General features: G+C 43.2%; 1 protein-coding gene across 1 annotated transcript in view; it reads left to right on the forward strand.

Annotated features, from left to right (window-relative positions):
- The window catches only part of THEM6 (thioesterase superfamily member 6), an 82,454-nt gene that overhangs the window by 43,991 nt on the left and 12,722 nt on the right, over nt 1–25,741 (forward strand). The gene's annotated exons all lie outside the window — the stretch shown is intronic.

The raw sequence follows: 25,741 nt of genomic DNA on the forward strand, positions 1-25,741 counted from the left end.
ACTAATTCAGATACATTTAGAGGAGATGTTTGTTCCTCATTCAGTATTTGACACAATATAATATATCTTTGCAAGAGGGGGAGAAGTCTCTGGTGGTATTTTTAATACTTCCTGATCTTGTAAAGATGTAAACCAAATCTTAGTAAAGGAAAATGTATTATTCTTAAATTTAAATATCTAGATTCATTTTCTAATCTTTCCAAGTTTTTTGTCTGTATCTTTTCCCCCTGTATTATGCTAGCCTGAACTTTGGATACTTTCCATTCTAGTTCTATCAATTGAACATTCTGCTTTTCTAAATTTTTCTCTGTTTTCAATACTCGCTTATTCATCTCAAATATAACATTTGTTAGCTTTGATATAAACTTTTCTAGAGTAATAATTGCTGTCCAGACAGAGTCTAATGTGATTATCAATGGCTTCTTCAACTTCTTCGTAGGGGTAATGTTGGCCAATTATGTCCCCTTAATGTCCAACACCTCTGTGTGTTTCTTGAGGGGATCCTCCACTTCTCTCCTTGATGACTGCTCTCCTAGGTCTACTTCATAATTCTTTTCTCTTATCTCCAAAGATAAGAACATAAGAAAATGCCATACTGGGTCAGACCAAGGGTCCATCAAGCCCAGCATCCTGCTTCCAACAATGGCCAATCCAGGCCACAAGAACCTGGCAAGTACCCAAAAACTAAGTCTATTCCATGTTACCATTGCTAATGGCAGTGGCTATTCTCTAAGTGAACTTAATAGCAGGTAATGGACTTCTCCTCCAAGAACTTATCCAATCCTTTTTTAAACACAGCTATACTAACTGCACTAACCACATCCTCTGGCAACAAATTCCAGAGTTTAATTGTGCGTTGAGTAAAAAAGAACTTTCTCCGATTTAGTTTTAAATGTGCCCCATGCTAACTTCATGGAGTACCCCCTAGTCTTTCTACTATCCGAAAGAGAAATAACCGATTCACATCTACCCGTTCTAGACCTCTCATGATTTTAAACACCTCTATCATATCCCCCCTCAGTCATCTCTTCTCCAAACTGAAAAGTCCTAACCTCTTTAGTCTTTCCTCTTAGGGGAGTTGTTCCATTCCCCTTATCATTTTGGTAGCCTTCTCTGTACCTTCTCCATCGCAATTATATCTTTTTTGAGATGCGGCGACCAGAATTGTACACAGTATTCAAGGTGTGGTCTCACCATGGAGCAATACAGAGGCATTATGACATTTTCCATTTTATTCACCATTCCCTTTCTAATAATTCCCAGCATTCTGTTTGCTTTTTTGACTGCCTCAGCACACCGAACCGACGATTTCAATGTGTTATCCACTATGACACCTAGATCTCTTTCTTGGGTTGTAGCACCTAATATGGAACCCAACATTGTGTAATTATAGCATGGGTTATTTTTCCCTATATGCATCACCTTGCACTTATCCACATTAAATTTCATCTGCCATTTGCCCTATTTTCCAGTCTCACAAGGTCTTCCTGCAATTTATCACAATCTGCTTGTGATTTAACTACCCTGAACAATTTTGTGTCATCTGCAAATTTGATTATCTCACGCGTCGTATTTCTTTCCAGATCATTTATAAATATATTGAAAATTAAGGGTCCCAATACAGATCCCTGAGGCATTCCACTGTCCACTCCCTTCCACTGAGAAAATTGTCAATTTAATCCTACTCTCTGTTTCCTGTCTTTTAGCCAGTTTGCAATCCATGAAAGGACATCGCCACCTATCCCATGACTTTTTACTTTTCCTAGAAGCCGCTCATGAGGAACTTTGTCAAATGCCTTCTGAAAATCCAAGTATACTATATCTACCGGTTCACCTTTATCCACATGTTTATTAACTCCTTCAAAAAAGTGAAGCAGATTTGTGAGGCAAGACTTGCCCTGGGTAAGGTCATGCTGACTTTGTTCCATTAAACCATGTCTTTCTATATGTTCTGTGATTTTGATGTTTAGAACACTTTCCACTATTTTTCCTGGCACTGAAGGTCAGGCTGACCGGTCTGTAGTTTCCCAGATCGCCCCTGGAGCCCTTTTTAAATATTGGGGTTACATTTGCTATCCTCCAGTGTTCAGGTACAATGGATGATTTTAATGATAAGTTACAAATTTTTACTAATAGGACTGAAATTTCATTTTTTAGTTCCTTCACAACTCTGGGGTGTATACCATCCGGTCCAGGTGATTTACTACTCTTCCGTTTGTCAATCAGGCCTACCACATCTTCTAGGTTCACCGTGATTTGATTCAGTCCATCTGAATCATTACCCATGAAAACCTTCTCCATTACGGGTACCTCCCCAACATCCTCTTCAGTAAACACCAAAGCAAAGAAATCATTTAATGTTTCCGCGATGGCCTTATCTTCTCTAAGTGCCCCTTTAAGCCCTCAATCATCTAACAGTCCAACTGACCTCCCTCACAGGCTTTCTGCTTCGGATATATTTAAAAAGGTTTTTACTGTGAGCTTTTGTCTCTACAGCCAACTTCTCTCTTAGCCTGTCTTATCAATGTCTTACATTTAACTTGCCAACTTTTATGCTTTATCCTATTTTCTTCTGTTGGATCCTTCTTCCAATTTTTTAATGAAGATCCTTTGGCTAAAATAGCTTCTTTCACCTCCCCTTTTAACCATGCCGGTAATCGTTTTGCCTTCTTTCCACCTTTCTTAATGTGTGGAATACATTTTAGTTCCAATTAAATCAGTTGTTATATCTTTTTTTCTCTGGAAGATTATTTCCTTGTGAGTGTAACTGGAATGGGGGGAGAGGGAGTTGCCAGCACTCCCAGACTGAGTGATAGTGGTGAAGCAGGTAAGTCCAGATTTTGCTCATATGCTGGATTTACAGCTCTTCCCTCGGGAGATTTTTAAAGTGCAGGACTGAAAAAGCTCTCAATTTTCCCTTGAAGGGTTTACTGGGGAAGATAATCCCTTAGCTTTCCCTTCCTTTTAGTGTGTGGCATGGTGATGCCAATTAGAAAACAAGTCCTTGCAAATTCCTGAGAGCAATCAGTAACTTTCTATGATAATCAGATGTTTACTACACATGGAGGGTTGAGAGAAGATAAATTTCTTTAAAATCTTTTACTTACTTTAAGGTGAAGGCGTCATAAAGGAGCAATATGTTTATAGGCAAAGCCGCACACCCAGCTTGGGCGACGCACGGGCCCCACTGGTGACGTCACAAACTGGAAGTGATGTTCCTCCATCGGGGCAAGGTCCTCCTTACCCCCGGTTCCAGAGTTGCACAGGTAAATTTTTCAAATAAACGTCCAAGATCTCCTCGGGACTGCTCCTTCTCCTTCCCCCTCCAGCAGTCATTTATGACATCCAGGAACTTTGTCTGTACAACTCCTGATGTTACATTTACCCAGTCAATAGTGGGGTAATTGAAATCTCCCATTATTATTGCACTACCAAATTGGTTTGCTTCCCTGATTTCTCTTAGTCTTTTATCATCTGTCTGACCATTTTGTTGAGGTGGACGGTAGTATACTCCTATCATTATACTCTTACCCAAGAGTTCTGTGTTCCCCAAGCTCTGAAGCAGACACTCCTCTTCTTCCTCCCACTCTCATTGGAGCAAAGATCTCCCTTGGCACAGAAGTGTCAAAGTGGTGGCAGTTGATAAAGCCTCCATGGCAACTAAGATCTTGGCACCAGCCTCTGTGACCACATTGGCGAAAATAGATTGGAAAAGCATTAACCAATTACAGTGCCGGAATCTGAAAATAGCTTTAGCACAAGACAGAAGGTGCATATTTCAAGGGTGCTATTGTCTCCTCAGGTATGCCTATCCATGAGAGGTTTTCATATCACACTGACTATCTCCGCTTGTCCCATGGAAGAGATGGAAACAATAAAATCTCCTCAAGCAAGGTCTTTCTCAGGAATTTTCAGATAATTCTTTATTCCTTTTCTAGACATTTTCTAGGATTGCCAGGGATGCTGCCAGAGCTATAATCCTGAAACAGTACAAAGTAATACACCACCAGAGGATCTCTTCCATCTGTTCCTTTTGCACTGCTGGTGAATCCAGAGCCATTGGACAATTTTCGAGAATATCTGAAATATATCAGGGCTCTGAAGCAACCCTGTGCTGTTCCAGTGCCTCTAAAATAATAAAAATATGGCTTACCCCTCCGTCCTCCACAGCTGTAGCCAGGAGAATTGATCTCAAATATAAGGTCGAAGTCTGCCTGGGTCATGAGAAAGTACAACTGCTGCATGATTCTGTAGTGGTTGAGTTGGCAGTACGTAAAGTACTGGAAGCAGCAAAATATAAGAGTTTTTAAATAAATCTAATCCAATAAATCCACCTGGGAAGGAATATGGACACCTAGATAAGATGTAGAAGAAATTGTATCAACCAGCCATGCTACAAAGCAGGATTTCTGCTCATCCTTTCCAGATTATGCAATGCTTGTATAACATTGTGCAAAAAAATCAAGGATGACTCAGCTTCTTGCCATCTGATCTTCAAGGAAACTTTCATTCCTCCACCTAGAGGTACATGAATGTTCAAAATCCTCAAAATCTTATCTGTGATAACTTTGACACTTTCTCTAAGTCCTTACCTGTTGCTATAGCTACCAGAAGATTAATGTGGCTCAAGGCCTCTCAGGTAAGAGAAGATGTCAGTGACAAATTAGTAGATGCTTTATAAAGAGGTGACAGTCTTTTTAGAAATAAGGTGAAGGAAAGAGGTATCAAACATTGTTCAACACTACAATGTTCGATGATTCCAACCTTTATATAAAATACAAAATGGCTCTACTATTCGCCTTACCAAAGGCAATGGTTCCAAAACCTTAAGCCCCCACAGCAACAGCCTAACTGGGAGAAGGGAGGCTATTAAACTAAGAATGTTTGGAAGTGCTATCCCTTACCTAGATGAACTGGAAAAACTGATAGTGGCCAGTTACTTGTGACCTTGGTTGGTTATTGTTGGAAACTGGATATTGGACCCTTCATCTGATCCAGTATGGCAATTCTTATGTCCCAAACTGTCTGAACACTTTTACACCTGTTAATTTACTAGTGCAATTGAAATCGGATTTGTCTTACTTTCTGCAGTTTTTGGATGGTGGGTCTGGATGAACTGGTGGGGGTTCAGGGTGAAGGGCTGGAGGGTCTATGTGAACTGGTGGAATTATTGATGATTCCAAGTACACATGCAAGTATTTTCAGAAGCAGAGTATATGCATACTTTATATAATACCTGCCTCTGCATTTAATTCTGGGTTATGATGGATGAATTGCTATAATTACACATGCAAAATATATGCACATTTAAAGTGTAGAAAAGTGTGCATGTTCCAGTATTGCAAAAATATCTACTACCAATGTTTCCTCTAATTTTTGAAAGGCTAAGAAAGGAAATGTTAAACCAGTGTGTAGGAGCACGTATGCGTGTTCATCGGCCTGCGCCCAGGGATGCAGCCATATTATACCATACGTGCGTATATGTGTACATGTTATAAAATAGCCTGAACTCTCTTGGCACATGAGCGTTCAATTTTAAGTGGATGCGCACCTATGTGCACAAATGCTTCTACCGTATAAATGGGGGCATTTTAATAGACGCTCGCTGGCGCCATTATCAGTTTGTTCCCAGTTCACCAAGGGATAGGACTTCCAAACCCTCCTAGTTTAATAGCCTTTCCTGTTAGCCCCAATCCTTAAAACCCTGCCAATCTGTCTGCTTTTATTTTATAACTTACACATCATCCATAAAAGAAGTGTACTGAAGAGGATGTTGGGGAGGTACCCGTGATGGAGAAGGTTTTCATGGGTAATGATTCAGATGGACTGAATCAAATCACGGTGAACCTAGAAGATGTGGTAAGCCTGATTGACAAACTGAAGAGTAGTAAATCACCTGGACCGGATGGTAATCACCCCAGAGTTCTGAAGGAAATAAAAAATGAAATTTCAGACCTATTAGTACAAATTTGTAACCTATCATTAAAATCATCCATTGTACCTGAAGCCTGAAGGATAGCAAATGTAACCCTGATATTTAAAAAGGGCTCCAGGGGCAATCCGAGAAACTACAGACTGCTTAGCCTGACTTCAGTGCCAGGAAAAATAGTGGAAAGTGTTCTAAACATGAAAATCACAGAACATATAGAAAGACATGGTTTAATGGAACAAAGTCAGCATGGCTTTACCCAGGGCAAGTCTTGCCTCACAAATCTGCTTCACTTTTTTGAAGGAGTTAATAAACATGTGGATAAAGGTGAACCGGTAGATGTAGTATGCTTGGATTTTCAGAAGGCGTTTGACAAAGTTCCTCATGAGAGGCTTCTAGGAAAAGTAAAAAGTCATGGGATAGGTGGCGATGTCCTTTCGTGGATTACAAACTGGCTAAAAGACAGGAAACAGAGAGTAGGATTGAATGGACAATTTTCTTAGTGGAAGGGAGTGGACAGTGGCGTGCCTCAGGGATCTATATTGGGACCCTTACTTTTCAATATATTTATAAATGATCTGGAAAGAAATATGACGAGTGAGATAATCAAATTTGCAGATGACACAAAATTGTTCAGAGTAGTTAAATCACAAGCAGATTATGATAAATTTCAGGAAGACCTTGTAAGACTGGAAAATTGGGCATCCAAATGGTAGATGAAATTTAATGTGGATAAGTGCAAGGTGATGCATATAGGGAAAAATAACCCATGCTATAATTACACAATGTTGGGTTCCATATTAGGTGCTACAACCCAAGAAAGAGATCTAGGCGATATAGTGGATAACACATTGAAATCATTGGTTCAGTGTGCTGCGGCTGTCAAAAAAGCAAACAGAATGTTGGGAATTATTAGAAAGGGAATGGTGAATAAATCGGAAAATGTCATAATGCCTCTATCGCTCCATGGTGAGACCGCACCTTGAATACTGTGTACAATTCTGGTCGTCGCATCTCAAAAAAGATATAATTGCGATGGAGAAGGTATAGAGAAGGGCTACCGAAATGATAAGGGGAATGGAACAACTCCCCTATGAGGAAAGACTAAAGAGGTTAGGACTTTTCAGTTTGGAGAAGAGACGGCTAAGGGGGGATATTATAGAGATGTTTAAAATCATGAGAGGTCTAGAACGGGTAGATGTGAATCGGTTATTTACTCTTTCAGATAGTAGAAAGACTAGGGGGCACTCCATGAAGTTAGCATGGGGCACATTTAAAATTAATCGGAGAAAGTTCTTTTTCACTCAACTGCACAATTAAGCTCTGGAATTTGTTGCCAGAGGATGTGGTTAGTGCAGTTAGTGTAGCTGGGTGCACAAAAGGTTTGGATAAGTTCTTGGAGGAGAAGTCCATTAACGGCTATTAATCAAATTTATTTAGGGAATAGCCACTGCTATTAATTGTATCAGTAGCATGGGATCTTCTTAGTGTTTGGGTAATTGCCAGGTTTTTATGGCCTGGATTGGCCACTGTTGGAAACAGGATGCTGGGCTTGATGGACCCTTGGTCTGACCCAGTATGGCATTTTCTTATGTTCTTAAGTAAAGTTACGCAGTTGAAGTTTAAATCCAGGAACACCCGGGCCCATGCCCCGCCCCTTTTTTGAAACGTCATTTGTGTGCACAGCGGGAGATAAGCGCATATCAGTTTTTAAAACCCACTCAGTGCAGGCTACCCCGACTTGTGCGCATATCTCCCAGTTTTGGCACGCACCGGACTTTTAAAATGCACATTTATGTGCGCAAAAATTTTCTTTTGTGCAACGTTTTATAAGCTGAGCTAAAATTTGCACACTACAAGCCGTGTGCCCAAGCAAGAATAGTGCAAAAAATATCAGATTCCAAATGTTTTATTTAACTAAATAAGATAATTCTCCGTTACTTAAATCTTCATAAAGCAGGAACAGGGTACGTCACACTTTTTGCTAGTGCTGCAAAATACAGTTAATTCTATATGGCTGGGCACATAGTAAAGTAATGCAAAACCCTGCAAAAAAGGCATTCAATAACGTAACAGTAATGCCAACACAAGCTCTACCTGTAAAAAGCAGCACTGTAAAATATTACTCTGGGTCGCAGAATACTAATACACCACCTACTGGGGAAACAAAACAAAGCCGATTGCTTATAGTTCCTTGTACATACATACATACACGCTAGCAGAATCTCTCACCTTGGTCATATGCACAGAACAGAGGCAGACCCTCGCCAAATACAGAACAAAGGATCACAAATTAGAACCAGCAATATGCAGACAAAAACTGAAATGGAAACCTCAAGAAGGCAGTCTCTGGCTACTGTGAAACAGTGGAAAAACAGATACATCACAATCTACCTTATAAATGGGCCATGACCGACGGCCCGCAAATGCACAGTAGAGCACAGCTCTACTGCGCATGTGCGGGCAAGGACGTCGGTCTTAGCCAGCGTAAAAAAAAAAAAAACATGGTGGCGTCGGGTGGCAGCGGCGATGGCGGCGTTGGGTGGCAGCGGCGGCGATGGCGGCGTCGGGTGGCAGCGGCGGCGTCGGCGGTGTCGGACAGCAGCGATGGCAGCGAACGACGACGAGGAGCAGCGGCGGCCAGTAGCGAGGGAGGGAGGAGAGAGAGAGAGGGAGGGACTGAGTGAGAGGGAGGGAGGGAGGAGAGAGAGAGGGAGGACTGAGAGGGAGGGAGGGATTGAGTGAGGGGGAGGGACTGAGTGGGAGGGAGGGACTGAGGGAGGGGGAGGGACTGAGGGAGAGGGAGAGGGAGGGGGAGGGATTGAGAGGGGGAGGGAGGGATTGAGTGGGGGAGGGACTGAGAGGGAGGGAGGGAGGGGGTGGGGAAGAGTGAGGGGAGAGGGAGAATGAGGGAGAGGTGAGAGACAGGGATGTGAGTAAGTGAAAGGGTAAGAAGTTGTGGAGAAGAGAAAAAGGAAGTGGAGGAGGGCTGAGGGAGAGGGGATGGGATGGGATTGAGACAGGGTGGGGAGTGACTGAGGGAAGGGGAGGGAGGTGAGAGTGAGGGGAAGGAGGCAGTGGGAGACAGAGAGTGAGTAGACTGAGGGGTGGGAAGGGGTGTGAGTGACTGAGGGGAAGGGGGAATGAGGGAGAAAAAGTGTTGGAGGGTGCTGTTTTCGAAAATGGACCGAAAACAAAAATGTAATGTAGCCCGTTGTGACGGGCTTAACGGCTTGTTCCTCATAAAACAAATCATAAAATGAAGAAATGTAAAGCATCAATTATAACAGTAAAGCCATACTAATAAAAAATTAAATATTTAAAAACTACAGACAAATAGAATAACATCCATTAATTAAAGTCAAATACATTTTTTTTAAATTTCCCAAGCACAAATAAAATATTTCAAAACAGCAGACATCAAATAACACCTAATAATTACAACTAATAAGGATTAAAAAATTCTTGGCTGTCCATATCTGGGAACTCTTGATTTACAGTCACCCTGATATTGTCAAGGATTAGGGGGCTCAGGGGTACACAAACTTCATTCTCTCTCACACACACACACACTATCACATACATATGCTCTTAGATACCCACATCATCTTTTCTGTCTCAGAGACACACACACTCGGACTCAGATCCAGACCCTTATCCCCACCACCAGCATCACGCACACGGAGGTTCTTATTCCCACACATCATACACAAACAGGCTCTCACTCTCACTGGCTCCCTCAGACACTCCCCTCTTACCCCAGGCAGGCTCCTATTCCTTCTCACACACACAGATCCCCAGGCAGACACCCATTCATTCTCACACACACACACCCCAGGCAAGCTCCCTTTCATTCTTACACACAGGCCCCAGGCAGGCATCTGTTCATTCTCACACACACACACACACACACACCCAGGCAAGTTCCCATTCATTCTTACACACAGGCCCCAGGCAGGCATCTGTTCATTCTCACACACACATACAGACACCCAAGCAGGCTCTCATTCATTTCCACCCCTGCCCCCAGGAAAACCACTATTCATTCTCTCTTTCACACACACACCCGCACACACACACATCCCCAGGCAGGCAGACCCCCACACACACTCTCTCTCTCTCACACACATGCTCACTTGCTTACATAAATACTTGACACCCCTCACCCACATACACATTTTCATCTCTTTTTGGTTGTATACCGGCAGGTTGGGCTGTCCTCTTCACTGCAGCATCTTCCTAATTCTGGTTGCTGGAGGGTTGGAGTGCAGGTGGCCTGCAGCCTCACTCAAGCTTCAGTCATTGGCGGGGGTGAGATCCACCTGCACCCCCGCGGCCTCTTTCAAGCTTCAGCTGCCGGACTACCCGCGGCCTCTTTCGTGCTTCAGTAGACAGCGGGTTGGGGTTCAGCTGTGCCCCCCCCAGCCATGTTCTAGCTTCAGACGAGTTTGTGCGCACACTGCTCTGACCGATCTGTTGTATGCATGGGCTCCAGAGTTTGTGTGTCAGCGCACACCTTAGAGGGAACAGGGCCTCCCCCACAATTTATAAAATAGTGTAAATCTCCTTGCGTTGCGGCTGGACAAACCCATTGTGAGCTGGTTCCACAGGCTCCCAAATTTTGGACAATCCCGTCCTATCACCACGAGGTAGGGTAGCCAAGAAAGAACTTTCACCTCTATTTTGTCTTCGCTGACCGGGGTCTTCAGTTGTTTCTGGCTTTTGGATACTACCTTTGGCCCCCATACGTGCATCCTGGGACACTACTTGGTCGTAGTTAATCTGGATTTGCTTTCCTAACTCTCTTCAGATAAGCATTTTCACACTCTTGAGAGTCTACCAAAGCCTGGATTGGAATTCCATCTAGCTCCACCTCAATCACAACAGTAGAGACTCCCTGGCTAGGGACATCCACAAAATTACAAAAGTGTGGAGCGACAGCATTGACATCCATTGGTTCCTCTTTCTGTGGGGATAGTCTCGTGTAAAATGACTCCTCTCACCGCAGCTAAAACAGGGTAGTCCCATGGGCTTTTGCGATTGAGGTGAAAAGTCCAGCTTGTCTGACTTCACCTGCTGTTGGGGGTCTCCTGGCCTTAGGACTCTAGCATCCTCTACCCAGGACGGAAGCTCTTTGCTGAGCCCGTGTGATTCAGTTTTTGGGTGCTTGCCAGGTTCTTATGGCCTGGATTGGCCACTGTTGGAAACAGGATGCTGGGCTTGATGGACACTTGGTCTGACCCAGTATGGCATGTTCTTATGGATTGAGCTGGGTAAAAGGCCTCCACCATCTCCAACGCCATCTCTTGCGTAAGGTCCGGGCATCTGCACATTCACTGCTGCATGGGGTATTCTAGGCCATCTATGAACTGTTCCTGCAAAAGCGCAGTGGCTACCTTCACCCTCTTTTCTCTTCTGTACACAGCCACTTCCAAGCTACATCCTTAAATCGATGGAAAAGGTTCTGCGGATTTTCCTCTGGTTGGAGAACTCTTTGCTGATACCACTGTCTGTAGGCTTCCAGCTTAAGTCCCATTCTCTTTAGGACAGCTGTTTTGACTTCAGCATATGCAGCCCTTCCCTCCAAGTTGGCAGTTTGGAAGGCAGCTTGACTGCTCCCTGTAAGGAGGTTCCTCAGATAGGTAATCCATCTTATCTTCTAGCCATCCTGCCACACGAGAGGGCTGTTCAAAGTTCTTCAGGAAACACTTGGGATCTTCTCCCAGGGCCATCTCATGTACGACTGGTGCCAAGGGAGGTGGCCTGGTCATAGCAGTCTGTAACAGCTTGTGCTACCTGCGTTAGCACGGTGTGTTGCTGCACAACTTGTTCTCATAGCGCCTGCTGCTGGTCAATTTGCATTTGTAGGAACATAAGAACATAAGAACATAAGAAAATGCCATACTGGGTCAGACCAAGGGTCCATCAAGCCCAGCATCCTGTTTCCAACAGTGGCCAATCCAGGCCATAAGAACCTGGCAAGTACCCAAAAACTAAGTCTATTCCATGTAACCATTGCTAATGGCAGTGGCTATTCTCTAAGTGAACCTAATAGCAGGTAATGGACTTCTCCTCCAAGAACTTATCCAATCCTTTTTTAAACACAGCTATACTACCTGCACGAACCACATTCTCTGGCAACAAATTCCAGAGTTTAATTGTGCGTTGAGTAAAAAAGAACTTTCTCCGATTAGTTTTAAATGTGCCCCATGCTAACTTCATGGAGTGTCCCCTAGTCCTTCTACTATCTGAAAGAGTAAATAACCGATTCACATCTACCCGTTCTAGACCTCTCATGATTTTAAATACCTCTATCATATCCCCCCTCAGTCGTCTCTTCTCCAAGCTGAAAAGTCCTAATCTCTTTAGTCTTTCCTCATAGGGGAGTTGTTCCATTCCCCTTATCATTTTGGTAGCCCTTCTCTGTACCTTCTCCATCACAATTATATCTTTTTTGAGATGCGGCGACCAGAATTGTACACAGTATTCAAGGTGCGGTCTCACCATGGAGCGATACAGAGGCATTATGACATTTTCCGTTTTATTCATCATTCCTTTTCTAATAATTCCCAACATTCTGTTTGCTTTTTTGACTGCCGCAGCACACTGAACCGACGATTTCAATGTGTTATCCACTATGACACCTAGATCTCTTTCTTGGGTTGTAGCACCTAATATGGAACCCAACATCGTGTAATTATAGCATGGGTTATTTTTCCCTATATGCATCACCTTGCACTTTTCCACATTAAATTTCATCTGCCATTTGGATGCCCAATTTTCCAGTCTCACAAGGTCTTCCTGCAATTTATCACAATCTGCTTGTGATTTAACTACTCTGCACAATTTTGTGTCATCTGCAAATTTGATTATCTCACTCGTCGTATTTCTTTCCAGATCATTTATAAATATATTGAACAGTAAGGGTCCCAATACAGATCCCTGAGGCACTCCACTGTCCACTCCCTTCCACTGAGAAAATTGCCCATTTAATCCTACTCTCTGTTTCCTGTCTTTTAGCCAGTTTGCAATCCACGAAAGGACATCGCCACCTATCCCATGACTTTTTACTTTTCCTAGAAGCCTCTCATGAGGAACTTTGTCAAACGCCTTCTGAAAATCCAAGTATACTATATCTACCGGTTCACCTTTATCCACATGTTTATTAACTCCTTCAAAAAAGTGAAGCAGATTTGTGAGGCAAGACTTGCCCTGGGTAAAGCCATGCTGACTTTGTTCCATTAAACCATGTCTTTCTATATGTTCTGTGATTTTGATGTTTAGAACACTTTCCACTATTTTTCCTGGCACTGAAGTCAGGCTAACCGGTCTGTAGTTTCCCGGATCGCCCCTGGAGCCCTTTTTAAATATTGGGGTTACATTTGCTATCCTCCAGTCTTCAGGTACAATGGATGATTTTAATGATAAGTTACAAATTTTTACTAATAGGTCTGAAATTTCATTTTTTAGTTCCTTCAGAACTCTGGGGTGTATACCATCCGGTCCAGGTGATTTACTACTCTTCAGTTTGTCAATCAGGCCTACCACATCTTCTAGGTTCACCGTGATTTGATTCAGTCCATCTGAATCATTACCCATGAAAACCTTCTCCATTACGGGTACCTCCCCAACATCCTCTTCAGTAAACACCGAAGCAAAGAAATCATTTAATCTTTCCGCGATGGCCTTATCTTCTCTAAGTGCCCCTTTAACCCCTCGATCATCTAACGGTCCAACTGACTCCCTCACAGGCTTTCTGCTTCGGATATATTTAAAAAGTTTTTACTGTGAGTTTTTGCCTCTACAGCCAACTTCTTTTCAAATTCTCTCTTAGCCTGTCTTATCAATGTCTTACATTTAACTTGCCAATGTTTATGCTTTATCCTATTTTCTTCTGTTGGATCCTTCTTCCAATTTTTGAATGAAGATCTTTTGGCTAAAATAGCTTCTTTCACCTCCCCTTTTAACCATGCCGGTAATCGTTTTGCCTTCTTTCCACCTTTCTTAATGTGTGGAATACATCTGGACTGTGCTTCTAGAATGGTATTTTTTAACAATGACCACGCCTCTTGGACATTTTTTACTTTTGTAGCTGCTCCTTTCAGTTTTTTTCTAACAATTTTTCTCATTTTATCAAAGTTTCCCTTTTGAAAGTTTAGCACGAGAGCTTTGGATTTGCACACTGTTCCTTTTCCAGTCATTAAATCAAATCTGATCATATTATGATCACTATTGCCAAGCGGCCCCACCACCGTTACCTCTCTCACCAAGTCCTGTGCTCCACTGAGAATTAGACCTGGATCACTTGCTCCTTCTTCCCTGCTTTCCAAGCTGCCTCCAAACTGTTTATTACGGGGGGTAAAGGAGAGGGGGGGGGGAAAAAAAAACACAAAACAAAACCGGCTGACCTGTTCAGCCCTGAATCACTGCTTGAACCCTCATTGCACAGGCAGGCCAACCCCCTTAGCCTGTTATAGCTTCATCTAGGTGAATGAAACTGGGACACCCCAGGAAAAAAAAGAACAAAACTTTGCAGGGGCTTTTTATATATTTTTTTTCTTCTGCTGTTGCAGCTGTGGGCGCCTGCCTGTGCTTCCCACTTAGGCAGGAGTTACCATATGTGGTAACTTGGGCAATAGCGGCTTGAGAAACAGCCAGGAAGGAATAAGAAGGCTGTTTCCTTTATGTGCAATTTATTGACAGTGCAAAGCAAATCGAAACAAAGAACGCAGCTCACCTTCAGTTCAGGAAGTGTACACATCAAACATAGCAAGTTTTAGCATAGGCTGGCTTCCTGCCTGCGCCCCGGGCAGCACACACGCTCGTCCGTTGCCACGTAAATGTACTTCTGTAAAAAAAAAAAAAAAAGAAATTAGTCATTTCTGACAGGTTTAAAGCATCTGGAGTAATGGGGGGGTGAGGAGTGTAGGTTATCAAACCACGGGGGTTTGGAGAACCTAGCTCTTAACAGGGCAAACTGGTGAAACTGGTCATGGCGTGGATGCTCACCCCTTAAAAAATACCTTGACTTATGTTGTTGAATTGGGATTTGTGCGCCTAGGCGCACGCCCACTTAAAGTTGGCAGCACGTGAGCGTGGCCAGGCTATTTTATAATGCGCGTGCAAGTTATAAAATGGCCATGTATCTGAGCGCGAGCAGCACACATGCTCCAAAGGGCGCCAGTTTGAAAGTTACCCTCTTAGTTTTTTGTGTGTTATGAAAAATCAAGACATTAGGGAATCCAAGATGGTATCCCAGGGGTAGGATGCTCCTACCTCATTTATCTTTTTTTTTTTTTGTTTGTTTCAAGTTGCTTATTACCTAATATGGTGAAGAAGAGAAAAGGTGGTTTGCATGGCCCCTTTCTCCCCTTGAACTCAACAGTCGATGTAGAGGTTCATTGCTAGGTCACAGTGTCTGGGTTCGGTCCTCTTGTTGCCGTGGGAAGGAAAGCAGACTCTCCTCAGTCTGAGGCCGCAGCGTCTCTCAGCCCCGACATGCAGGTGCTCTCCTCCATCTCCTGCTATCGTGGCTGGTCCAGGTTTGGAAGTCTTGTGAGCAGATACTTCCTCCGAGGGAGCATGCATTGTTGGAAGGAAAAGTCCTAGACACGGCAAGAATGGAGGAACAAATGTCCTACCGCTGCCTTAGCGTTGGAAGGGAGACAGCGTGACCTGAAGGTAACTCTGGTTGCTATCTCACCTCTCCTGGAGGTGATGGGGGGACTGGTTCGCCCTCTTCTGGCTTTGGACCTGGCCACCAACTTGGCATGCTATTGTAACCCTCTCCCACTTCTCAAAAAAAGCTCACCAGGTGCAAAGAGGGTAGTTACAGAGAGAAGGGGAAAAAACCAACATCAAACAGTAACCTCCTCACTTTTACCAGGGCTCTTCCAAGGTGGAAATTTGGTTGCAAATGTCTGCATTTTGAACAGGAGAACAAATCCAATCTACTATATCTCTGCTGTCCTTGCTAACTCTAAGCATGCACTGATTAGGGACTCAGTAGCAGTAAACAATTCAACACAGTGAAGTAATTGCAACAGATGCGTTTTTACTGAAGCGATTATAAGGAAAAGACTTTCACCTTAGTAGGAATATACGTGATTATTTAAACTTGCAATTCTGCAATGTTGCTGAGCTCAGTTCTATTTAGTTTGGGAATATGCACACTTTTCTGCAAATGTAGTCCTGCTGTCTCCATGGACCTGCTCTCTGCAGAGCTGGAACTTCAAATAGCAGAGGTATGGGCATTTGTTCCCGGTGCTGGTGGAAGGTTGACCAGCTGCCCTAAGAGGTGATGTCGTCACATGATATCTCTCTCTCTCTCAAATCGCACACGACAGATGACCCCCAGCTCCTCAAAGAAATACATACCCAAAAACGGAAAACGCTCTCCAGCTCCGTGCTTTACTGTGCCACTTCTCATCTTGTCCGTCTTTTCAAAACTGCTGCCATTCCCGGCTCTTCGGCTGTGCCACACCATCCCGCCCACTTCTGGCACCCTAGGCAACCACCTACCCTGCCTCATGCTTCTGCTGGCCCTGTTTCCTCCTGTTGCAGCTTGCTTGCTTCTCTGCAAATCCAGGATACCCCTTTTCTGTCAAGCAAATAAGCTTCCATAGTCTTATTCAGAGCTCGGTTAGCAGTCCTGTCTGCTATGCAACTATATCACAGGCAGACAGACCCCTAATGATGATTTGTAAGATTTGTGGAAGTCTTAAAAGAGACCCTGCTTTTATTAGTATGACTGTGGAATTCACGGTAAGGGTTACACTATCACATGTTTGAAATTGACTGTTTGCATGAGATTTGAAAACACACAAACTTTATTGAGCAATAATAGAGAACAAAAATTTCCAGGGTTCAACAAGTCACATTATTGCATACTGAGAGTTCGGAGTCATTGGAGGAACAGTTAAAGGCAGTGTAGATGAACATAAAAATATAAGATATGCCATACTGTGTCAGACCAAGGGTCCATCAAGCCCAGTATCCTGAGTCCAACAGTGGCCAATCCAGGTCACAAGTACCTGGCGAGTACCCAAACATTCAATGAATAGATTCCAAGCTACTAATCCTTATTGATTAATAGCAGTTTGTGGACTACTTCTCTAGGAACTTAGTCAAACCTTTTTTAAACCCAGCTACACTAACTGCCATAACCACATCCTCTGGCAATGAATTCCAGAGCTTAATTATGCATTGAGTAAAAAAGAATTTTCTCCAATTTGTTTTAAATGAGCTACTTGCTAACTTCATGGAGTGCTCCCTAGTCTTTATATTATCCGAAAGAGTAAATAACCAATTCACATTTACCCATTCAAGTCCTTTGAAGATTTTGTAGACCAATATCATATCCCCCCTCAGCCTTCTCTTCTCTAAGCTGGACAGCCCTAACCTCTTTAGCCTTTCCTGATAGGGGAACCGTTCCATCCCCTTTATCATTTTGGTTGCCCTTCTCTGTACTTTCTCCAGTGCAACTATATCTTTTTTGAGATGCGGCGACCAGAACTGCACACAGTATTCAAGGTGCGGTCTCCCCATGGAGCAATATAGAGGTATTATGACATCCATCATTTTATGTACTATTCCCTTCCTAATAATTCCTAACATTCTGTTTACTTTTTTGACTGTCACAGCACACTGAGCTGACGGTTTCAATATGTTATCCACTATGATTCCTATATCTCTTTCCTGGGTGGTAACTCCTAATGTGGAACCTAACTTTGTGTAATCATACCAAGGGTTATTTTTCCCTATATGCATCACCTTGCACTTATCCACCTTAAATTTCATCTGCCATTTGGACACCCAAACTTCCAGTCCTGCAAGATCCTCCTGTAATGTATCAATCCATTTGAGATTTAACTACTTTGAATAATTTTGTGTCATCTGCAAATCTATTTATTTATTTATTTATTTATATGGAAGCATTTATTACCTGCCTTTCCTACATTCAGAGTGGGTTACATTAAGAACACACATACTATATCAAATAGTTAAAGAAAGAAACTGTTAAGTGAAACAACAATATGAAAAAGCCAAACATCATATAGCATGGACACACATGGAAATAACAGGCATATAATAACTACTAGTCAATAAAGTCGCTATTTGGTAGTTAAGACATTATGAATAATATTGAACACAGGATAAACATGAGCATTAGGGATCACAGGGAAGATAACCGGCAATTCAGAGGGGCTAAAGGAATTCCAAAAGGGAGTAGTGTTAGGAAGTATAAATTGATGCTTCATGCTGGGAATGCATTTTTTATGCTTTTTTTAAAAGAAAGCTCTTACGCGGAGGCACCTCACTTCCTTTGGTAGACTATTCCACAGGAGAGGACCTGTCGAGGAGAAGGCCTGCTCTTTGGTTTCATCAAGATGGACCAGCTTCGGAGATGGAACATTGAGTAGCATTAAGTTTGCCAACCCAAGGGACTGTGAAGAAATCCAGGGGGAATGAATGTTGTATATAGATGAGTGAATAATCATAGCAAACTTGTACTGTATGCAGTGTGAGATTGGGAGCCAGTGTAATCTTTCAAGGACTGGAGTTAATATGTTCATATATGGGAGTGCCAGTTAGAAGTCTTGCTGCAGAGGTTTGTATAATCTGTAGGGGTCGTGTAGCATATCCTGGGAGACCTATTAAGAGAGAGTTGCAGTAATCTATACCAGAGAAAAGAAGAGACTGCAGGACAGATCAGAATGCAGAGTGCTCCAGAAGAGGATTCAGGTGGTGGAGTAGGCGCAGTTTGTAAAAAGATGAATTGGTAACAGCCTTTTATGTGATCATGTAAAGAAAGGGAGGGGTCAATAGTAACTCCTAAATTATAAGCAGTTTCAGAGATTGTAATGCAGTGAGAATCAAAATGAGAAGTAGTCAGGAGTGCTTTGGACTTGGTATCGTGATAAGACCATGATTTCTGTCTTAGAGATATTCAGAGCAAATTTGTTGTGATGGAGCCATTTTTAAATGGCTTTTAGGCAATAGGAGAGAACTGATTCAGTTAGGGCCCATATTTCCTTCAGGGGAAAGAAGATTTGGATATCAGCATAGAGCTTGTAATGAACTGCAAGGATAGAAAGAATACGACATAAGGGTGTTAGGTAGACATTAAATAGAGTCAGAGAGGTCAGATTCTTGGGGAACTCCAGATGCAAGGGTTGTGGAGGGAGAAGTAGTAGATTCAATGTGGAGTTTTTAAGTCCTATTAGTGAGGTAGGAGGAGAACCAGGATAGGACGGAACCACTTAGCCCAAAGGAGCGCAGCCTGGTTAGTAGAATAGAGTGGTCCACTGTGTCAAATGCTGAGGAGATGTCGGGGAAAACTGAGCTTCGATCCAAACCCCATTTTACTGTGTCGAAGCTAGAAAGTAGTAGTAATTCAGTACTATGATGTTTCCTATACCCAAATTGGTATTGACTAAGGATATTAATAGAGTCGAGGAATTTGCTGAGTTGATGAGGACTGCTGTCTCGATAATTTTTGCAATGAATGGTAGCAAGGAGATTGGCCTATAGTTAGAAATATTAGTGGGATCGGCAGTAGGTTTTTTGATTATAGGCTAAACTGAGGCCTGTTTTAGGGAGTAAGGCAGAATGCCTTGTTGTAGGGAAGAGTTGATGAGATTAGTAAGAAAAGGGGAGATATCAGTTTTGATCAGTTTTAGCAAAGTGTTGCGCATCCTGGCTGAGTGGGTGCTGCGACCGGGCCTGCTCACTTCACACTACCCTCAACCAGCTTCAGTCTCGCCACTGCTGCTAGTTCCCACCATCCCCTTCACTCACCATGGCCCTCTCTGGCTTCCTCCACACTGCAGGCCTCGCAGCGGAGCTCCCGCCGGGGTTCCGTGTCTTCGGCCACCTCGGCCCCACCCCTAGGTGCGCACGTGGCCGACGTCTTGCTATTTAAAGGGCAATTAACGGCTATTAATCAAGTTTACTTAGGGAATAGCCACTGCTATTAATTGCATCAGTAGCTTGGGATCTTCTTAGTGTTTGGGTAATTGCCAGGTTCTTGTGGCCTGGTTTGGCCTCTGTTGGAAACAGGATGCTGGACTTGATGGACCCTTGGTCTGACCCAGCATGGCAATTTCTTATGTTCTTATGTTCAAGCGCGGGAAACCCAATCTGGACGTGAAGTGATGACATCACTTAGCTTGACTATAAATAGCAAAGCCATGTCCCCAGGACCTCGCCTTGGCAATCGGGTCAACACCGTGGTGTAGTAAGCTTGCCTAACCCTGCATTCCAATGTCTCCTTGTCCCAGTGTCTCCGTGTTCCAGCGTCTCCCTGCTCCAGCGTCTCTGTGTGTTCCTGTATCTGTACTCAGGTAGTACCTCCTCGGACTGATCTCTGTGCCCTGTCTGACTACTCTCTTTGTCTGCTGCCTGGAACTGACCACTGCCTGCCTGACCATTCTCTTCATCTGTTGCCTGGAACTGACCACTGCCTGCCTGACCATTCTCTTCATCTGTTGTCTGGAATTGACCACTGCCTGCCTGACCATTCTCTTCGTCTGCTGCCTAGAACTGACCACTGCTTGCCTGACCATTCTCTTCATCTGCTGCCTAGAACTGACCCTCACTTGCCTTGACTATGCTCAGACTGACCTTGGTATTTGACCCCTGCTTTGGCTGACCACTTTTGGACTGATACTCTGACTCTGACCCTTGCGCTTCACTTGGACACTCTCTTCTGGCCTACTAAGACTACCAGACCAACCTGCTTGGGATCCACCCGTGGCCTTCACCTGACTAGACCCACAGGCACTGCCTGTCTCGCCTGGAGAACCTTCCTGAACTGTTATCTCCCTGAGGTCTCCGGAGCTTCCAGTTCGGGTCTGGTCCATCACCTCTACATCAGCTGCACATCCTTGCTCGTGGTGGGCACACCCCTCCGCTACCTCTCCGGGAGACCACCTGAGGCCCACCTAAGCCCAGGCGGTCCGGGTACCCAAGGTTCAACTTGCAGAAACCCCAGACTTTTATTGGCGAAGCTCCAGCTAACCTCTGTCTCCTTGTGTGCTCCTCCTCCTGGTGGCAGGCACTCTCTGGGTCCGACCAGAGAGCCATACCAATCCTGCACCAGGCCAAGGATCCATCTCCAACACAACACAAAGTAGTGTGACAAAGGTTAAAGGGATTGAACGAGGGTTTCATATTGTTGATAACATTTGGCACATGCTCAAAATGTTCCCAGACTTGTTTGATAGTGGCTGGTTCATCCTCATCAGCTGTGGAGGAGATATTAAAGGTATTATTCATTGTTGTTATTTTATTTTTAAAGTATAAGGCAAATATTTTGGCAGAATTCATTCCAGGAAGAGCAGCTGGTAATATGGGGGAAGTTGAGAGGTTGATTATTTTCTTTACAGACAAGTATAGTTCTCTTGGATTATTAAAGTGTAGATGACAGTTTCCTACAGATATAGGATTTTTTTCAGTAATAATTGAGGCTTGGTAGGATGCAAATTTAGAGTTGTAAAGTAGTTCATTTGCCTAGGTAGGATCTTTTCGCCACGACCTCTCAAATCTTCTCAATTCACATTTCTTAGACTGAAGTGTTTATTAAACCAGGGGGCTGATTTAATTCTTTTAGTTGAGCAAGGTTTCAGTGGGCAAGTTTTTCAAGAACAGATGTTAACGAGTTGTTCGAGTTCCACAAATTCATCAGTAGAGTTGCACGAGTTGTTGTCTAGTAATGGCATTCAGTTTGATTCCAGGGTCTCAGGATTTAAGTGTCCACACTTCAAAGTTGTATACTCTCCAAGAGAGATTTGTTCGGTGGCTTTAGATGTGAGAGAGAAAGAGACGAGGAAGTGGTCACTCCATGGAATTTCTGTTGCTGAGATACTAGCCTTGTTTATATGAAAATCTGAAGGATTGACAAAGATGATGTCTAGGCAATTGCCCTTCTTGCATGTCAGTGAAGAAATAATTTGCTTCCAGCCACAAGAGAGTAGGGTATTGAATAAATTTAAGCACCTCACACGTCATGCCCCTTTCCAGATCATTTATAAATATTTTAAAAAGCAGCAGTCCTAGTACAGATCCCTGAGGCAATCCACTGTTTACCTTTTTCCACTGTGAATGTTATGACCATGAGGGGTCGTGAACCCTTGGACCGACGGGAGGTTGATATCACCTTAGGAGATAGTTCCATAGGTTTCCCCATTGGATGGTGAGGCGGAACAGAAGATGGGACTGGCTGGCCCTCAGCGCTGAAGTCTAGGATGGCCATTGAGAGAGCGAAGGGTCATGATGTCGGAGCAGAGTCAACTGGATCTTAGCCACTGGAAGTCCGTGGTCCCCCCTGGAGGAGCCCATAGGGACCCAGGCCGCTGGGGCTTAAGTGGACCTTTGAGAGGTCGAGGAGACGTGAGGTCGGTGCAAGGGCCAACTGGATCTTCGCTACTGGAAGCCCGCGGTCCCCCTGGGAGGAGCTCGTAGGGACCCGGGCCGCTGGGACTTAGGTGGGCCCTTGGAGACAATGGCCCAGAAGAAGTCCGAGGTCGAGTACCAGAGGGTTGTCGCTTACCAGTCCGAAGTCACACACCGAGGAATCACTGAGAAAAAGCAGGAACCAGGAATCAAGAATCCGAAGCACAAGCAGACTCGAACAACAAAGTTGCCAAGTCGAGGAGTGAGCGGAGGAAGTCGCTTTTATACTTCCCTGTGCCTGGCCCACTAGGCACAGGTGAAGTCAATTTGGAGGACGAGGCCCCTTTAAATCCTGTAAGGGGGCACGGCCTCGCACCTAGGGGAACGGCGGCCATCTTGGGTCCCGGGGGCAGAGCAGAGCTGCCAGACGTTGCGAGGGGAGACCTGGTGCGCCTCCCCCACCGGCAGCCACCGTGGGGTTTGGCGCCGAGGAGCGGGGGTGACCAGGGTCGGGTTCTGGTGCTCTCCCTGACATTGCCGCAGCAGCCCCGACGCCGCCATGAGTCAGGTAGGGGATCGTGGCCGCAGCCGCCCGCAGCCACGAGGCACAATAGTGAAAACAGACCATTTAATATTACTTTCTGTTTCCTATCTTTTAACCAGTTTGTAATCCACGAAAGGACCTTGCCTCATATCTCATGACTTTTTAGTTTTCTTAGAAGCCTCTCATGAAGGACTTTGTCGAACGCCTTCTGAAAATTCAAATACACTACACCTACCGGTTCACCTTTGTCCAAATGTTTATTCACCCCTTCAAAAAAAATGTAGATTTGTGAGGCAAGACCTCCCTTGGGTAAATCCATGCTGGCTGTTTCTCATTAGACCATGTCTATCTAAATGTTCTGAATTTTATTCTTTATAACAGTTTCCACGATGTTTCCTGGCACTGAAGTCAGGCTCACCGGGCTATAGTTTCCCAGATCTCCCCTGGAGCCCTTTTAAAATATCAGGATTTCATTGGCCACCCTCCAGTCTCCAGGTACAGTGGGCGATATTAATGGGAGCCTCATGAGAGATGGTCAGTGGAGACAATGGAGGCTGGAATTAATTTAAAAAAAAAAAGAAGAAGAAGAAGAAGATGTGGGCTTTGAACGTGAGAATTCTGAACTTTCCTCAGACTCCAATGATAGGTTCTGTTCAATTGTTCAAGAGGTGTATGAAAGAAATTCTTCAGATCCAGGAGGAATCCCTGCCCCCTTTGAATAAGTCTTATTATCTGCCATTGAAGAAATGTGTTGTCAATGAGGAGGTGTAAAATAATACTGGGAAAGAACTTATGACTCTAGAATATTTGGAATTATCTGCTCAAATCTGATTAAAATTTAGTTATGAGGATTTTCATTAAGGCTAGGGTAAGTTTGTTTATGGCTCAAAAAATACGTTTTTTTCCCGATTTATGTCCTGAGACACAGAACAGACATGAGCAATTTTTACAGATGCAGCAAGGTGCGTGTGCTATTGGTGCTGAATTTTTCCTTCATTACCATGTAAATGTTGGTTGAAATACGATATCGCAAAAATTGCCTTATGTAATGTCAATGCAGCCAGTATTGATTCTGACGTGGTAGCTTGAACGGTTGTGAAAATGGTTATGTCTACTCCTGTGCCTGATTTCCTTTATATAGTTCTCTCTTAGATCAGCTTTTTCATTTTTCTAGATTCCCCCAAATCTTGGGAACTGCATAGAGGTATATTTTGGCATATTTTTAATTTCTTTTTTTTTTTTTTTTGTTTTGCTTTATATTGTTACTTTTGTTAAATAAACTATTCTCTTGTAAATAATTGGTATTATTTGTTTAAAAAAAAAAAAAAAAAATCAATAAGTAGTTTAGTAAAAATCAAGAATAAGCCATCCATGAAATAATGAGGCAGGTTGCATTGTCTTACATCAACACCTGATGATTTAAAGAACCTGTTCTTCTAGTTGGGTTTAATCCTCATATATTGAATAGCTGTTTTCTGGTGTTCTGAAAGGCTATATAAAGGTCTCCACCATTCTCTGTATTTTATCTGTTCTTTACTTATACCTCCATGCGAATACCAGAAAGATGAAGAAGGGATTTTGGATGCCAGCTCTGGTGGCCCTCTTATGTGTGGGCCTGGGTAAGACTTCTCATACTTTTCTTATTTCGTCTCGCAGGTTCTGATACCTTTTTGGAATCACGATAAGAACCATACAAAGATCTTGCTGCACGTTTAGTTTGTAAGATCCCGTAGCTTCCCCCTAACTGATTATAGATCACTGGAAATGTTGCAAGCTTGAACGGGCTGCAGAGGGAATCCTTTTACGCTGCGACAGCTTACACGTTTTAAAGGAAAGTATCGCAGGTTGTCAAGATGTATTTTTGCTACTGGTGCAGAGGAGAAAACTCGAATCTTTGCAAGCTGTGATTACCTTTTGTAACAAATATCCAAAGCGGTTGTCATAGACAAGTTTTCCAGACCTTTGAGGAGAGAGCATGGGAACCTGGAAAGAGGAGGAAGGTGGACTTGAAAACAAGTATGTACAGCATCATCTCAGGATAATTCCTATAAAAAGACATCATAAAGTAGCAAAAAATTAGAATTCAATTTGGTTATTAGAGAGTGGAAAAGGGGTTTTTTTTTTGTTTTTTTTTAATGTTTGGTCATTTGTGCCATGCCGATACATTTGCTGCTGCACGTCAGGCTTGGATTTTTCATCTTTTCTTGGTATTGAGAGCTGAGAATTGGAGGATTTTTTTTAAATGTTTTTAAAGATGTCATACTACAGAAAAAGAAAAGCAACAGTGTGAAATAACTATTAATATTAGATAAGTATACAACAATAATTGAAACAGTGTAAGCAATAATCAGATATCATGTAAATGTTACATCACATCTCATTTAAAAAAACAAAACAAAATTGTGAAAACATAGTTGGCTGATAATACCAGACAATCAGACACTCTCACTCATTCAAATGAAACAATAGAAAAAAAAATCAACTAATAAGCAACAATTAACAATGGAAGCAGAGTTTAAAATTTCACTAGGTAGTTGAGTACTGCAACTCATTTAATTTCTTCTGAGCTTGTGCTGGCAACATTAAGTAAAATTATTTCCATGCTGCTATGTAATCTATAGCAACTTTTCTGAAGGTATACAATGCATCAATAAGCTCAGATTGCATCCAGCTTGACATGTGGTGCATCCACAATGTAGACGTAAGAGGTTTAGGATTAAGCCAGAATAACATATTACAATATTTCCCTATTAAAGCTATATGCACAAACTTCTGGTAGCCATTTGATGTCTGCCCATTCTAGAGAACCAAGTATCAAACTTTCGCCAGTATATATAGGTTTGCAAGAAACAATTTTGTCAAGCAATGTAAAA

The sequence above is a fragment of the Rhinatrema bivittatum genome, chromosome 2, assembly GCF_901001135.1.
Source record: "Rhinatrema bivittatum chromosome 2, aRhiBiv1.1, whole genome shotgun sequence".
Taxonomy (NCBI): Eukaryota; Metazoa; Chordata; class Amphibia; order Gymnophiona; family Rhinatrematidae; genus Rhinatrema; species Rhinatrema bivittatum.